This window comes from Felis catus, chromosome A2 (genome assembly GCF_018350175.1).
Source record: "Felis catus isolate Fca126 chromosome A2, F.catus_Fca126_mat1.0, whole genome shotgun sequence".
Taxonomy (NCBI): Eukaryota; Metazoa; Chordata; class Mammalia; order Carnivora; family Felidae; genus Felis; species Felis catus.
In genome coordinates this window covers 21,577,731-21,592,022 of record NC_058369.1, presented here as the reverse complement: position 1 = coordinate 21,592,022, position 14,292 = coordinate 21,577,731, and the positions used below count along the sequence as shown (strand labels likewise).

The 14,292-nt window shown below is 41.4% G+C and overlaps 1 protein-coding gene across 11 annotated transcripts in view; it reads left to right on the top strand.

Annotated features, from left to right (window-relative positions):
• SFMBT1 (Scm like with four mbt domains 1) overlaps window positions 1–14,292 on the top strand; it is a 135,082-nt gene that overhangs the window by 25,757 nt on the left and 95,033 nt on the right. The window lies entirely within an intron of this gene.

The window sequence follows — 14,292 nt, the reverse complement described above, 5'->3', positions numbered from 1 at the left end:
AGAGAGAGGGAGACACAGAATCGGAAACAGGCTCCAGGCTCCGAGCCATCAGCCCAGAGCCTGACGCGGGGCTCGAACTCATGGACCGCGAGATCCTGACCTGGCTGAAGTCGGACACTTAACCGACTGTGCCACCCAGGCGCCCCTAAATTAAATCTCCAAGTGGCAAGAGAGTGCACTTGAGCCAGGAAAATATCTGTGACCAGAGACACTTACTTTTGACTTCTTAGAGGCATTTGCTTTTATTTATTTAACTTTTTATTTTGGGACTTTTTTTTTATTATGGGACATTTTATTTCATTTTATGTTTTTTAAGTTTATTCATTTATTTTGAGAGAGAAAGAGAGCGAATGGGGGAGGGGTAGAGAAGGAGGGAGAGAAAGAATCCCAAGCAGGCTCTGTCTGCACTGTCAGCGCAGAGCCCAATGTGGGGCTTGAACCCATGAACCATGAGATGACCTGAGCTAAAGTCGGCTGCTTAGCTGACTGAGCCACCCACGTGCTCCTATTATGGGACGTTTTAAACATACACAAATGAAGAGATAGTAATATAATGTACCCCCATTTACAGATAATCCCACATTAATGTTTTGTTATTGTAGAGGCATTGTAATGAATTTAGGCATAAGACACTTGGATTTTATATTTTCTTCTTCTGGCATTGTTTTTTTAAATCATTTTTTTAAAAGTTTATTTATTTTGAGAGAGGGATAGAGAGAGAGAACAGGCGTGTGTGTGTGTGTGTGTGTGTGTGTGTGTGTGTGTGTGTGTGTCTCTATGTGTAGGGGAGGGAGCTGGGGGGTTGGCTCAGAGAGAGAGGAAGAGAGAGAATAGCAAGCAGACTCTGCACTGCAGAGCTCAGTGCAGGGCTTGATCTCACAAAGTGTGAGATCATGACCTGAGCTGAAATCAGGAGTCAGATGCTTAACCGACTAAGGCACCCAGGTGCGCCTCTTGGCATTATGTTTTAAGCAGATTTTTCTCAGTTTACATTACAAGTTTAGGAGTGCCCTTGTAACTCCTGTGGCTAGTTGTAGAAAAGCAGTAACTGAGTTTGATCTTTGAATGAACAAAAATGCACTGAGTCAGCTAACATTTTAATATTTGTCAACTTGCTTTTACAAAAGTAAATTCTAAATTACTAAGCCCCCCCAAAAAAGAGTTCTAGTACTTTTTTTTCCACTGTCCTTAAAAAAATTTTTTTTTTAATGTTTTTATTTATTTTTGAGACAGAGAGAGACAGAGCATGAGCAGGGGAGGGGCAGAGAGAAAGGGAGACACAGAATCTGAAGCAGGCTCCGGGCTCTGAGCTGTCAGCACAGAGCCCCACACGGGGCTCGAACTCACGGACTGTGAGATCATGACCTGAGCTGAAGTCAGATGCTTAACCGACTGAGCCACCCAGGCGCCCCTCTTCCATTGTCCTTTAATTTATTAATGACTATGTTCTGTATCTTAGAATGCTCTAAATTTTCTTTAGCTGCTAAAGTATGATACTAAAAAAGACAGTAGTCTAAGAGAAAAACTTATATTGGTTTTGATGAAATAAATCTTCCCTACTGCATACCTTACCATCTGAGGCAGAAAATTAAAAGACAATTGTAGACTTTATTTTTTCTCTTATTTTAAAAATAGTTTTTTTGAGATATGATTTACATATCATAAAGTTCACCTGCTTACACAGTTCATTGGTTTTTCGTATATTTACGGTGTGCCACTGTCATCGTAATCTAATTTTACAACATTTTCATTATTCCAGAAAGAAACTTTGTACACATTAGTGGTTACCTCTTGTCCCTGTCCCCCTCCTTCCTCAGCCTGAGGCGATCTCTACTTTTTGTCTCTTTAGATTTGCCTATTCTTTTTTTTTTTTTTTTTACATTTGTTTATTTTTGAGAGACTGAGAGAGAGCACAAGTGGGGGGAGGGCAGAGAGGGAAGGAACACAGAATCTGAAGCATGCTCCAGGCTCTGAGCTGTCAGCACAGAGCCTGACATAGGGCTTGAACTCACAGACTGTGACATCATGACCTGAGCCGAAGTCGGAAGTTTCACCAACTGTGCCACCCAGGTGCACCTAGATTTGCCTATTCTTGACATTTTGTATAAATGATAGACATGAATTTTTGTGATTGGCTTCTTTAATTTAGCATGAAGTTTTTGAGGTCCATCCATGTTGTAGCATGTATCAGTGTTTTATCTCTTTTTATTGCTAGACAGTATTCTACTGTATGGATATATTTTATTTGTCCATTCATCAATTGATAGACATTCTGGTTGTTTCCACTTTCTGGTGTTATGAATAATGCTGTTATGTACAAGTTTTGTGTGTAATATTTTCTTGGATAGGTATCTAGGAGTAGAATTGCCGAGTCATAACTTTTTTAGAAATTGTCAGACTTTTTCCAAGGTGGCTGTGTCATTTTACATTCCCACTAGCAATATGTGAGAGTTGTAGTTTCTCTATATCTTTGCTGATATTTGTTTCTGCCTGTCTGTCTTTCTCTTTTTGTTTACAGCCACACTTGTGGCTTTAATTGAGGGAATAGATATTAAAACACAGTGAAATGCAAAGAAAAAAAAACAGATTGCGCACAAAGAAGAAAAAACACAGTGAGATATCATTACACAGTCATTAGACGTGCCAGTAGTTAACAATTGACTAGAAAATGAGTAGATGGAGGTCTCTTGGTTTTTATATGACTCCAAGATGATTTTGGCATTTTAAATGATTATTGAGGTGAGGTTGCTTTATTTAAAAAAAAAAAAAATTTTTTTTTTTTAAGTATACTCCATACCCAGTGTGGGGCTGGAACTCCCCACCCCAAAATCAGGAGTCTCACGCTCTATGAGGTGAGCCAGCCAGGCCCCCCAAGATGAGGTTGTGTTACGTTTTCGTTTTGGGGGCCCTCCCACTTCATGATTTCTCTCTGTTGTATTGAAGTTGATGCCAGCTTTGTCTGTTGATTTATTCACTCCATCAACACTCAGTGAAGGCCTGTCTGCTCTCAAGAGTCCAGTCCCAAGAGAGCCTAGGACACCCCTGTCAGGCCTAGGACATCTGATTTTGTGATTTGCAAATAAAGAATGTTGTAAATGGCTGTACAGTTACAAGGTAGGACTAGATGTGCTGTTTTTCTTCAGAACTTTTTACCAAGGAATACCTGTTGCCCGTGACAACTCTTAGATGGATTTTTTTTTATTTATTGTTAAATGATTCATTGGGTAGTGTGGTTCTAAAAACTTTCTGCAAAGTGGTCTGTATTCTTTCCTGAATTGGGGCTTTAGAATGTGCGGTAAAATATCTAAGAGGAAATGATAGAAGGTGAGGAAATCCATTTGGAAAAAGTTTAAGTGTAAAGGTTATGATTTTTGAGTTGTAGCCTGGTATGTGGAGAACAAACTTAGGTTTTGGTTTTGGCTGTCACTTACTGGTTGTGTAACCTTGGGCAAGTTAAAAACTTCTTTAAGCCTCAACTCCTTACCTTTAAAATGGGAATATTTCAGGGGTGCCTGGTTAGCTGAGTCGGTTAAGCATCCGACTTCGGCTTAGGTCATGATCTCGCTGTCCATGAGTTTGAGCCTCGTGTCGGGCTCTGTGCTGACAGCTCAGAGCCTGGAGCCTGTTTCAGATTCTGTGTGTCCCTCTCTCTCTGCCTCTCTCCCGCTCGTTCGTTTTCTCTCCCTCTCTCTCTCTCTACCCCTCTCCCTTCCCTCCCTCAAAAATAAATAAACATTAAAAAATTTTAAGAAAATAAAATAGGAATATTGCAAAGGTGGTGGAATGGATGAGGTATCATATAGCATAATGCCTTATGATAGGTGTCATAAGGTGTCAGCTCAGCTGTCTTCCTCCTTCACCTCAAGACAGTTTTTACAGAAAATGATCCTTCATAAATAAGCCACGTTCCTTTGTGAAATAAAGATACTAATTAACTGATTATTCTAATAATAACAACATTATGAGAACATTTTGGCAAAAAAACAAAAACAAAAAAAAAAACCCAAAGTAAACACAGTAATATACCTGTACTTAGTTATGAGCATTTCCTAGTATATGACAAAAATGATGCAATTTTAAATCGCTGTTCATTCTTAGGAGTCACGCTGTTTTTTTGTCAATTTGAGAGTCTTCTGTTTCAAGGTACAAGTCATTCATTCTTCACAGAAGATTTTTAGAAGTCATGATTATATTCTAAAATAAAATGTATTTTTTTGTTTTTTTTTTTAATTTTTTTTTAACGTTTTTATTTATTTTTGAGACAGAGACAGAGCATGAATGGGGGAGGGGCAGAGAGAGAAGGAGACACAGAATTGGAAGCAGGCTCCAGGCTCTGAGCCAGCAGCCCAGAGCCCGACACGGGGCTCGAACTCACAGACCGTGAGATCGTGACCTGAGCTGAAGTCGGATGCTTAACTGACTGAGCCACCCAGGCGCCCCAAAATGTATTTTTTTGCAACAGAAATTTGTAAAAATGTTTCTGATAAAAGGCAGCGGGAAATGGTCATCAGTTCATCATTTTTTACCCATTCTTTTGTTGAAAATCGTTAACACGTCTTTAAGAAAACATCTCTTCTTTTACGTAAGGTAAGATGGTATCAGATCATGTTTTGTAACCAGTGAGGTTTGCGTCCTGAGTTCATGACTCATTAAGGATAGTGAATGTCTGTTACAGTTTCAGTTAACTCCAGAATCTGCAAGGAACCTGTTATCTGGAATTTGTTTATCTGGTGGTATAGTCCTTGCATTGTGTTCAGTATTATGAAATTTTGAAACAGTGGTGGATAGAAAGGTGAACTTAGCAGAATGCTTGCCTCTGGTCGGCTCTGAACAACTCAGCCACGAATGTCATCGAGAGTTGTACTCATGATGCTATATTCTGCCCATTCTTGGTTTAACTGTTACTTATGATTCCCTCTGTTAGAAGGATTTACTCTGTAGGTAAAGGATTGAAGAAATGAATTTATTATTTTGAGTACACACTAACGCATGAGTTATAACTTAGCACTTTTTGTGAATGGGTCAGACTATATCCACTTAAGGCTCCGTACTGAGAGCAGATGGAGAAAGATTTTCCATCGACCGGTGGGTGTTTTTGCTAACATTATAATCAAATCCTAGAGCAAGTTTCTAGATTTTTTTTTAATATTTTATTTTTAAGTAGTCTCTATACTCAACATGAGGCTCAAATTTACAATCCCGAGATCAAGAGTTGCATGCTCCACCGACTGACCCAGCCAGGCATCCCAGCAAGTTTCTAGATGATTTTGATTAGTCTTTTGGATGTTTTGTTTATAATAACATGATTTCAGTTTTGGGAAAGTTAGTATAAAATATTTAATTTCTTAATAGCATAACAGTCTCTTTAGCACTCCCATTTAAAAAAATTTTTTTTTCACACTTATTTATTTTTGAGAGACAGAGACAGTGTGAGTGGGGGAGGGGCAGAGAGAGAGGGAGACACAGAATCAGAAGCAGACTCCAGGCTCTGAGCTGCCAGCACAGAGCCTGATGTGGGACTTGAACTCATGAACCGTGAGATCATGACTTGAACCAAAGTGGACGCTTAACCGATTGACCCACCCAGGCACCCCAGCACTCCATCTTGAGAGACTGTTAGTTTTCCAACAGTAAAGCAGGTGGAATATGTTCTAATCAGTATATGTTAATTTATTATATTGATAGCTGAACTCTATTTGTCGGTGATGGGCTTGAACTTGCAAAAATGAAAATGTGCTTATCACTTTCCTTTAGTTTGAGCACCTCGAATAATAAGAAGTGTGGGCCCTAACTCTTGACCTTTGCACTTATTGGTCAGTGTTTTCCTGGTCACTAAGATAAACAAAGCATTGTGAGAACTGCACAGCATGCTGTCCTTTTTCAGTGGCAGTTAAGTCTTGTTCACTTGCTGCCCAGATATCTGAATTTACACTTACCTGCCCTTCATTGAATTCACTTTGTATTTACCCACTCTCTCCTCAGCCACCCGCGTCACAGCCCCTGCCTGTGGCAGCCCTCGGAGAGCCTCCTGGAGGGGAGGTTGCCAGTGGTCTTCACTTTGGCAAGACCAGCGCCCTTTCCTCAGTCTTTGTTCTCCCTCGAACTTCCTTCTACTTGGCTTTGTCAGTGGCTCACTCTTGGGGACAAGAAGTTTTCTTCTTACCTCTTGGTTTCTCTGTGTAGTGTATACAAAGTGAGTCATGCAGTGGCTGACAAAGTGTTAATTTCTCACTCCTCTCTGCCCTTATTTCACCTCCTTTTCTTCATTCTGTGGTCACTCCTGGAGATTTTGATATCCAGCCACCTGTGCTGTGCCGATGGACTCGTCCACCTGCAGCTCAGCCTCACACTCTGTCTCCTGCCATCAACTGCTTCTGGGATGCTTCATCTGGATAGTGTCCCAGTGGGGCGCACCAGAGTCCTTGCCCATGCCCCACTCCCAAATCTCAGTTCTTCTTCGCTGTTTGGCCTTTGCCGTGATACGACTGGGAATCCTCTTTGATTTTTCTCTTATCTCCTACTTTGAAATGTCTCTCAGGCTGTCTTTTCCTTGCCATTCTGAGGCCTGCTTCTCTGCGCCAAGAGCTCATTCCTGGGCTAGTCAGTACCTTCCTGCTGGTCTGCCTCTAGTCCTAAGTGTCCTATAACTGTGTGTACGTCAGGTGACAGATTAAAATGTGGTATTCCTCAAGTCCTTCCTCGTTAGTACCTTTTTGGAGTATACAGCTTTCGCATGTTGCATACACTCTTCTTTGTGGCCTTGTTATTCTGTATACCAGGAGACTGATTTCTCCCGCCACCTTACATGCAAGCATATACCCCCCCACCCCACGCCTCCCACCCCCGCCAGCTGATGCCAGCCTCATGTTACTTTTCTGGCTTTTGCATGCTGCTTGCTCTGTTGGGAATGTCTTCTACCCTTTCCTCTGGCTTTCCAAGGTTTTTTCCATCCTTCAAGGTGAAGCTCATGCTTTGATTTTGATAAGCTGTTTGCAGCTATCTTGGCTCACAGTTAATGCTCTTTTCTCTGTTCAGCTTTTTCTAATGCCTTGCATTTCAAAGATTCTCCCAGTGGTTCTGTCCCTAATTGTAAAATCCTTTAGGGCAGGACGAGACTGAGCTTAACTTGGTTGGCTATCCCTGGGGTAGTGCCAGGAACAAAGGAGATGCTCAGTAGTGGTCACAGGTAAATTGTGAGAATGGTCAAGAAAACATTGTAAACAGGGGCACCTGGGTGGCTCACTTGGTTAAGCGTCCGACTTTGGCTCAGCTCAGGTCATGATCTTGCGGTTCACCAGCTTGAGCCCTGCATCAGGCTGTGTGCTGACAGCTCAGACCCTGGAGCCTGCTTCAGATTCTGTGTCTCCCTCTCTTTCTCTCTGTCCCTCCCCTGCTTGTGCGCTCTCTCTCTCTCTCTCTCTCTCTCAAAAATAGATAAACATTAAAAAAAAAAACAACCTTGTAAACATGTTGGTTTCTAATTGTGTTGGTAAATACTGGGAGACAGTTCTAAAGATATGAAATAGATGTTATAAGGTTAGTGGTCTTTGCCTAGGATAGTTTTATCTTTTACTTGGTGTCCTTTGTTGATAGGATATAGAAAATATTATGGGATTAAATTTCAGTAGGGGAAACTTTGAGCACATTCTGTATTTAAACATCTTGTTTTATGAGTTAGGTTCTATATATATTGACAGAGGCCCTTTTGCCACTTTCAGAGTCAGCTACTGTAAAACAAATACTATGCTATAAATAAAATGTCATTAGGCAGACATACTATATTTTGTTTGACAAATTAAGGGAATGTCACCTTACTTTGAAACATGGCTCCATGTGCCCCCATGTGTATTTTTCCTATTTACTTTGTGTAAAGAAAATTAAGCAAATTCCTGTATAATTTCCTTTCCCTAAAGCATCTTAGGAATAGAAAGGGCCAGGGGCGCCTGGGTGGCTCAGGTCACGATCTCGCGGTCTGTGAGTTCGAGCCCCACATCGGGCTCTGTGCTGATGGCTCAGAGCCTGGAGCCTGCTTTGGATTCTGTGTCTCCCTCTCTCTATGCCACTCCTCTGCTCATACTCTGTCTCTCCCTCTCTCTCTCAAAAATAAATAAACACTAAAAAAAAAAAAAAAAAAAAAAAAAGGAATAGAAAGGGCCTACCAGCCCAGCTCAACACAGGGTTGAATCAGGACCCATGAGCTGTTTTCCCCTGGCTGGACAGACAGGAAGCAGTGTGCATTCACTGCCTAGCTGTTCCCTCTTGATATCTGTCTCCCTTTGCCTTCTCCCCCTGCACTCTAGGCTGTAGGAGCAACTGAGAGCTAGAATAGTTTTCTGATTCTTCTCCCTTTCCCAGATGTGCCCTGCTTGTTTGCTTGACCACAATGAGAGAATCCATTGTTTGAGCTCAAAGGTTTCTATTGTCCTTCTCTTTTAGTATTTAAGTTATTCTACCTTGTTACTTGCTTCTCTTTTCTCTTCCACTAGTTGAAGCAAAGGGATGATGTTTAAGTCTATAGTGGCTACACAATAGAGCACCGTATAGAAACCAGAAAATACTTGTTGAATGAAACTCATGTTGTGTTTAAAAGCCAAACTTACTCACAGAATGGAGGATTATATTATCCGGCACCAAACTTTTTTTCCTGTATTCTCTCAAATTCTCATCAGTTATCAACTTTGTTGTTCAAAACCAAGGGTTCTTAAGCTTTTTGATATTCATGAACCCCTTTGGTAAGCTAGTGAAGTGTGTAGACCTGTTCTCAGGTTTTAAACAAATGAAATATATAGGATCACAAAGGCAGTTAGTTACATAGATCTGTAACACCTGTAACATGATATGAAAATATCTGTTCTTTCAGTGGTGACAGAGTTACAGTTCTTGTGAATGTTGCTGTGATTTGTTGCCTACACTCATGTTTGAAGGCAATCTTTGGTGCCCCTGAGGGCAATCTTAACTTTAGTTGGAGGTTAATGAAAACAGGTGTCACAACTTCCTCTTGTTCATATTCTTGGACCTCTGAGTTCTCTTTGTAGACCCTAGGACTCCAGCTTAAGAACCTTGCTGTAGGGACGCCTGAGTGGCTCCATCGGAGAACAAATGTGACTCTTGATCTCTGGGTTGTGAATTTGAACCCCACATTGGGTGTAGAGCTTACTAAAAGAAATAAACTTCTAAAAAGGTGGGAATAGAGGCACCTGGGTGGCTCAGTTGGTTAAGCATCCGACTCTTGATTTCGGCTCAGGTCATGATCTCATGGTTTGTGAATTTGAGCCCCATGACGGGCTCCATGCAGACAGTGTAGAGCCTGCTTGGGATTCTTTCTCTCACTCTCTCTGTGCCTCTTACTGCTTTCTCTCTTTCAAAACAAATAAATAAACTTAAAAAAAAAAAAAGGTGGGAATAAGAGAACATACAAAGGTAGGAAGACATTTTAAGAAATTTACCTTATTTATCAGCACTGTTGCTGATTTTCAGTAAACAAGTCTAGGATAAGAGAGTGAATATTGTAAATTGCTGAGAATATTGATAGATTTAGGGGTTAAGTAATTTCTGTTTTATAGTGATAACATTTTGGGAACATGGGAGTAAAGGACTAATAGCTTGAGTGTCTAGGGCACAGAAAAGCTTTTATTTGTTTTTTGTTTGTTTAGAGATTGAGAGGATACGTGGGGGAGGGGCTGAGGGGGGGAGAGAGAGAGAGAGAGGGAGGGAGGGAGGGAGGAAGGGAGGGAGGGAGGGAGGAAGGGAGGGAGGGAGAATGAATACCAAGTAGGCCCCCCACTCAGTGTGAAGCAAGATGCAAGGCTCGACCTCACAACCATGAGATCATGATCTGAGCTTAAATCAAGAGTCAGACACTTAACCAACTGAGCTGCCTAGGTGCCCCCAGAAAAGCTTTTAAACCTATACATGTGGTATCTTTCTTTCTCTTTTTTTTTTTTTTAATTTTTTTTTTTTTTTTTACGTTTATTTCTGAGACATAGAGAGAGAGCATTAGTGGGGAAGGGGCAGAGAGAGAGGGAGACACAGAATCCGAAGCAGGCTCCAGGCTCTGAGCTGTCAGCACAGAACCCGACGTGGGGCTCGAACTCACAAACGGGGAGATCATGACCTGAGCCGAAGTCGGATGCTTAACCGATTGAGCCACCAAGGCATCCCTGCATGTGATGTCTTTCTTAGTCATGTTTGGAAACAACAGAGATGGCATATAGTGGGAAATTCATGAATTTTGGAGTCAGGATTCTAAATAAGTTTCTCAGTCTTGCTTGAGCCTTGGTTTCCTCACCTGTTCAATTATGATAATGCTTGTGTCTGAGTTTTGTGAAGATGAAATGAGAGCGTGTGCAAGTGATCAGAGCTCCAAGCCAGTGCTAGTTTCTCTGTGATGGGAGGTGGTCGTCTCTGCATAGCAGGAGTCCAGGGTCTTATTTCCTATCTTTAAAGCAAGAGTATTGTAACAAAGGGATCTCTTGTATCCCTTTAGCCTGAAAAGTTGTTTGGTGTTAGTAAGCATACTTCTCACGTTTACCAAGATGCCAACTTACCTGTTAGACACAGCTGTGAATCGATTGCTTGGAGCAGGAGAGAACTAACTAGTTTTGAGTGCTATTAACCTGGAAGGCACTCTCAAACATGCCATCTCATTTCCTCCTCAGAGCCACTCTACAAAAAGGTGGCATTCCCACTTTATAGCCTGGAACATTGAGACCCAGACAATGAAAAATCTTCCAAGGTCATGAATTTGTATGTGATGAACTAGAGTTTGAAGTCAGAATTACTATGTGTAAAGCCTGTTTTTTATTATGCAACACTATTTCACATTACTTCCCTAGTAATCAGATGTGAGACTCACTGAGTACTCTTCATACAAAGAGAATCCTTTGTAGGAAGAATTCTTTCCTCTGTTGGAGAGAATACATGTGTGTATTTTTTTTTAACCACATATATTTATCTACATATGCCAAACCTACAACCTACTGCTGAAGGTTGGAGAGGTAGGGAAGATTTCTGTACTGTACATAAACTTTTCTCTGCTTTTTACTGTTTCAAAAATTTTTAAGTATTTTAAAAATAAGTAGTATCTCTCCAAACTGAAAGTAATAAATATAATCTTCATATATACATATATGGGGTGCCTGGTTGGCTCAGTCAGTTAAGCATCCGTCTCTTGTTGGTTTAGGCATAGGTCATGATTTCATGGTTGGTCATGGTTTCCGTGAATTCAAGCCCTGTGTTGGGCAGTGCAGAGCCTGCTTGGGATTTTCTCTCTCTCTCCCTCTGTCTCTGCCCTTCCCCCGCTCACACTGTCTCTGTCTCTCTCAAGGTAAATAAACAACAACAACAACGAAAAAAACAGAGAAGCACCTGGGTGGCTCAGTTGGTTAAGCATCCAACTCTTGGTTTCAGCTCAGGTCATGATCTCATGGTTTGTGGGTTCAAGCCCCATGTCCATGCTGGCAGCACGGAGCCTGCTTGGGATTCTCTGTCTTCCTCTCTCTCTCTGCCCCTCCCCTGCTTGCAGTCTCTCTCAAAAATAAATAAACACGGGGCGCCTGGGTGGCACAGTCGGTTAAGCGTCCGACTTCAGCCAGGTCACAATCTCGCAGTCCGTGAGTTCGAGCCCCGCGTCGGGCTCTGGGCTGATGGCTCAGAGCCTGGAGCCTGTTTCCGATTCTGTGTCTCCCTCTCTCTCTGCCCCTCCCCCGTTCATGCTCTGTCTCTCTCTGTCCCCAAAATAAATGTTGAAAAAAAAAATTTAAAAAAATAAAATAAAATAAACATTAAAAAAAATAAACTCAGGTTATGAATTTTTGGCAGGAATATCACAGAAATGATGCTGTGTCTCATATCTTATTGGCAATTAGTATTTTTATAATTAGTATTTTGTGGGTATTTTGAAACTATCCCATTCCTCATCAGTCTTTCAATTAATTTATCATAAATTTATATCAATATGGACTCATTTTTTCTGTTCTTTTCAGTGAAGTATAATCTTGCTATCCTCATTACTTATATTGATGTGTAAATTATCCCAGATTTGGCCGGTGGGAGCCCTCTCAAGCACACTTTCCATTATTCTCTGGAGCATTTTCTTGCTTTCTGCCACAAGTGTTCTAGGCCAGGGTTTCTCACCTCAGCTCTGTCAGTGCTCATGCACATAGTTATTTTTCTTAGTATCCAGTCCATTCTGCAAGAAAATAAAAATTTTTGAAAAAATACCAAATGTTAACCTTTTTTGTATTCTTAGTAATATATCACTCAGAGTGACCTTCTGGTAACTTCTGTGAAGGTGGGAGAACCTGCTTTACTTTTGTGCAGTTTTTTCTTTTCCCTTCTGAAGGGAAAAAGAGGTATCGTAAGAGGTACTTGAGGGAAAAAGTATTGTAATTGTCAAAGCCTTTTTATTGTCAGAACAGTCATTTAAAACAAAGCAGAACAGGGGCACCTGGGTGGCTCAGTCAGTTAAGCATCGACTTCGGCTCCGATCATGAACTCACGGTTTGTGAGTTTGAGCCCCACGTCGGGCTCTGTGCTGTCAGCTCAGAGCCTGGAGCCTGCTTTGGATTCTGTGTCTCCTTCTCTCTCTGCCCCTCTGCCTCTCATGCTCCCTCTCTCCCTCTCTCTCAAAAATAAATAAAACATTAAAAAAAAAAAAAAGCAGAACAAAATAAAAAAACATTTTTGGTTGAAAAAGCATTTTCATGCCGTTGGAACAAGAGTAGAAAAAGAAATATGCTCTTCACTTGCTGCCTCATCTATCACATATGTAATGAAGATCTACTGGAGGCAGGCACCGAGTGGGGCCCTTTGCAAGGTTACGGGCATACCGGGGCAAACAGAAATCTACACGGTCCCTGCAGTACCCTCATCGAGCTTACAGTCCAGTGGCTAAGAGATAAGTAGTCACAGAAACATGGAGTGACAAACAGTCACCAAAGGAAATGCCCCGAGCAGTGATTCTTATATGTGAAATGACACAAGCTCCACTACAAATTGTTCTGAGGGTAAAATGAGATCATTTAAGCAAAAGTCCTTTGTGAATTGTAGATGTGTTATGAAAATGAAGTATTTCTGGTGGCTCAGTCGGGTAAGCATCCGACTTCAGCTCAGGTCATGGTCTTGCTGTTAGTTGGTTAGTTCGAGCCCTGCATTGGGCTGTGTGCTGACAGCTCAGATCCTGGAGCCTTCTTCAGATTCTGTGTCTCCCTCTCTCTGCCCCACCCTTGCTCATACTCTGTCTCTTTCTCTCAAAAATAAATAAACATTAAAAAAAATGAGGTATTTTTTTCTTGTCACTTCCTTTTCTCATATTTCTGGCCTTTTTAGAATTACTAAGGAAGCACCCCCTGAACCAGCTTCCAGGCTCTTCCTCTCTGTCCTGAGCATCACTGCCTGTCTCTCTGGGTGCATGCTACCACTTACTTTCAGGTCATTTAGCCCTGTTCACAAACCTTGAGTGTGCCCGCATTTCCTTCAGATTGGAGTCCAACCTAACTTTCCAGTCTTACCCTCTTTCTTGTCTTGAAGTCCTCAACCCAAACCAAACTGGTCAAGTTGCTGTGTGTGAGACACACATTGCACTTCCCATCTCTGTGCCTTTGCTCTTACCCTTTGCCTGGAATGGTGTCCATCTTCCCTGTTTTTCAAAATTACATTCTCATCCTGGACCTGGCTTTTAAACCACAGCCTCCCTTGTACTTTACTCCCGTCGTATGTACAGTCTCTCCTGAACATTTAGTAGTCCTCATTTGCCCTCTTTTGTGCTTTTAGGTTTTTCTCAACTGATGTCCAAGCCCTCAAAGTATAGGGACCATATTCAGTATGTTTTTTTTTCTATTTGATAAGGAAAGTGATCTGACTACTTTTAACCCCACTCCAAAGAATTTAAAAACAGAAACACACACAAAAAATCTGTATTTGCACTGAAAAAAGGTATTACTCTGTACTAATACTGCATTTTGTTAAGTCACAGCACATCTGACTTAACTGTCCTTTTGCCTCAGCAAAAGATGAATGCTTTTGCACTGTGAGTACCTTGTTGTCAAGAAACTGAGACAGTTGCGACCCCTTTTGTCCCTCCCTTTGACCCATTTTAATATCAGGGATGGATCACTTCAGCTTAGCAGATGCGTGTAGTGGCTGAGGTCGAGTTGGAGGTTCAAGGTGGTACAAGTGAATGATTATGCTACTCAAGGCTTGAGTGGCTTGAGATCCGTGTACGTGAGAGATAAAGAAGTTTGTCTCAAAATCTCAGGAATTTGCCACTTGACTACCTACCATAAGTAAAAA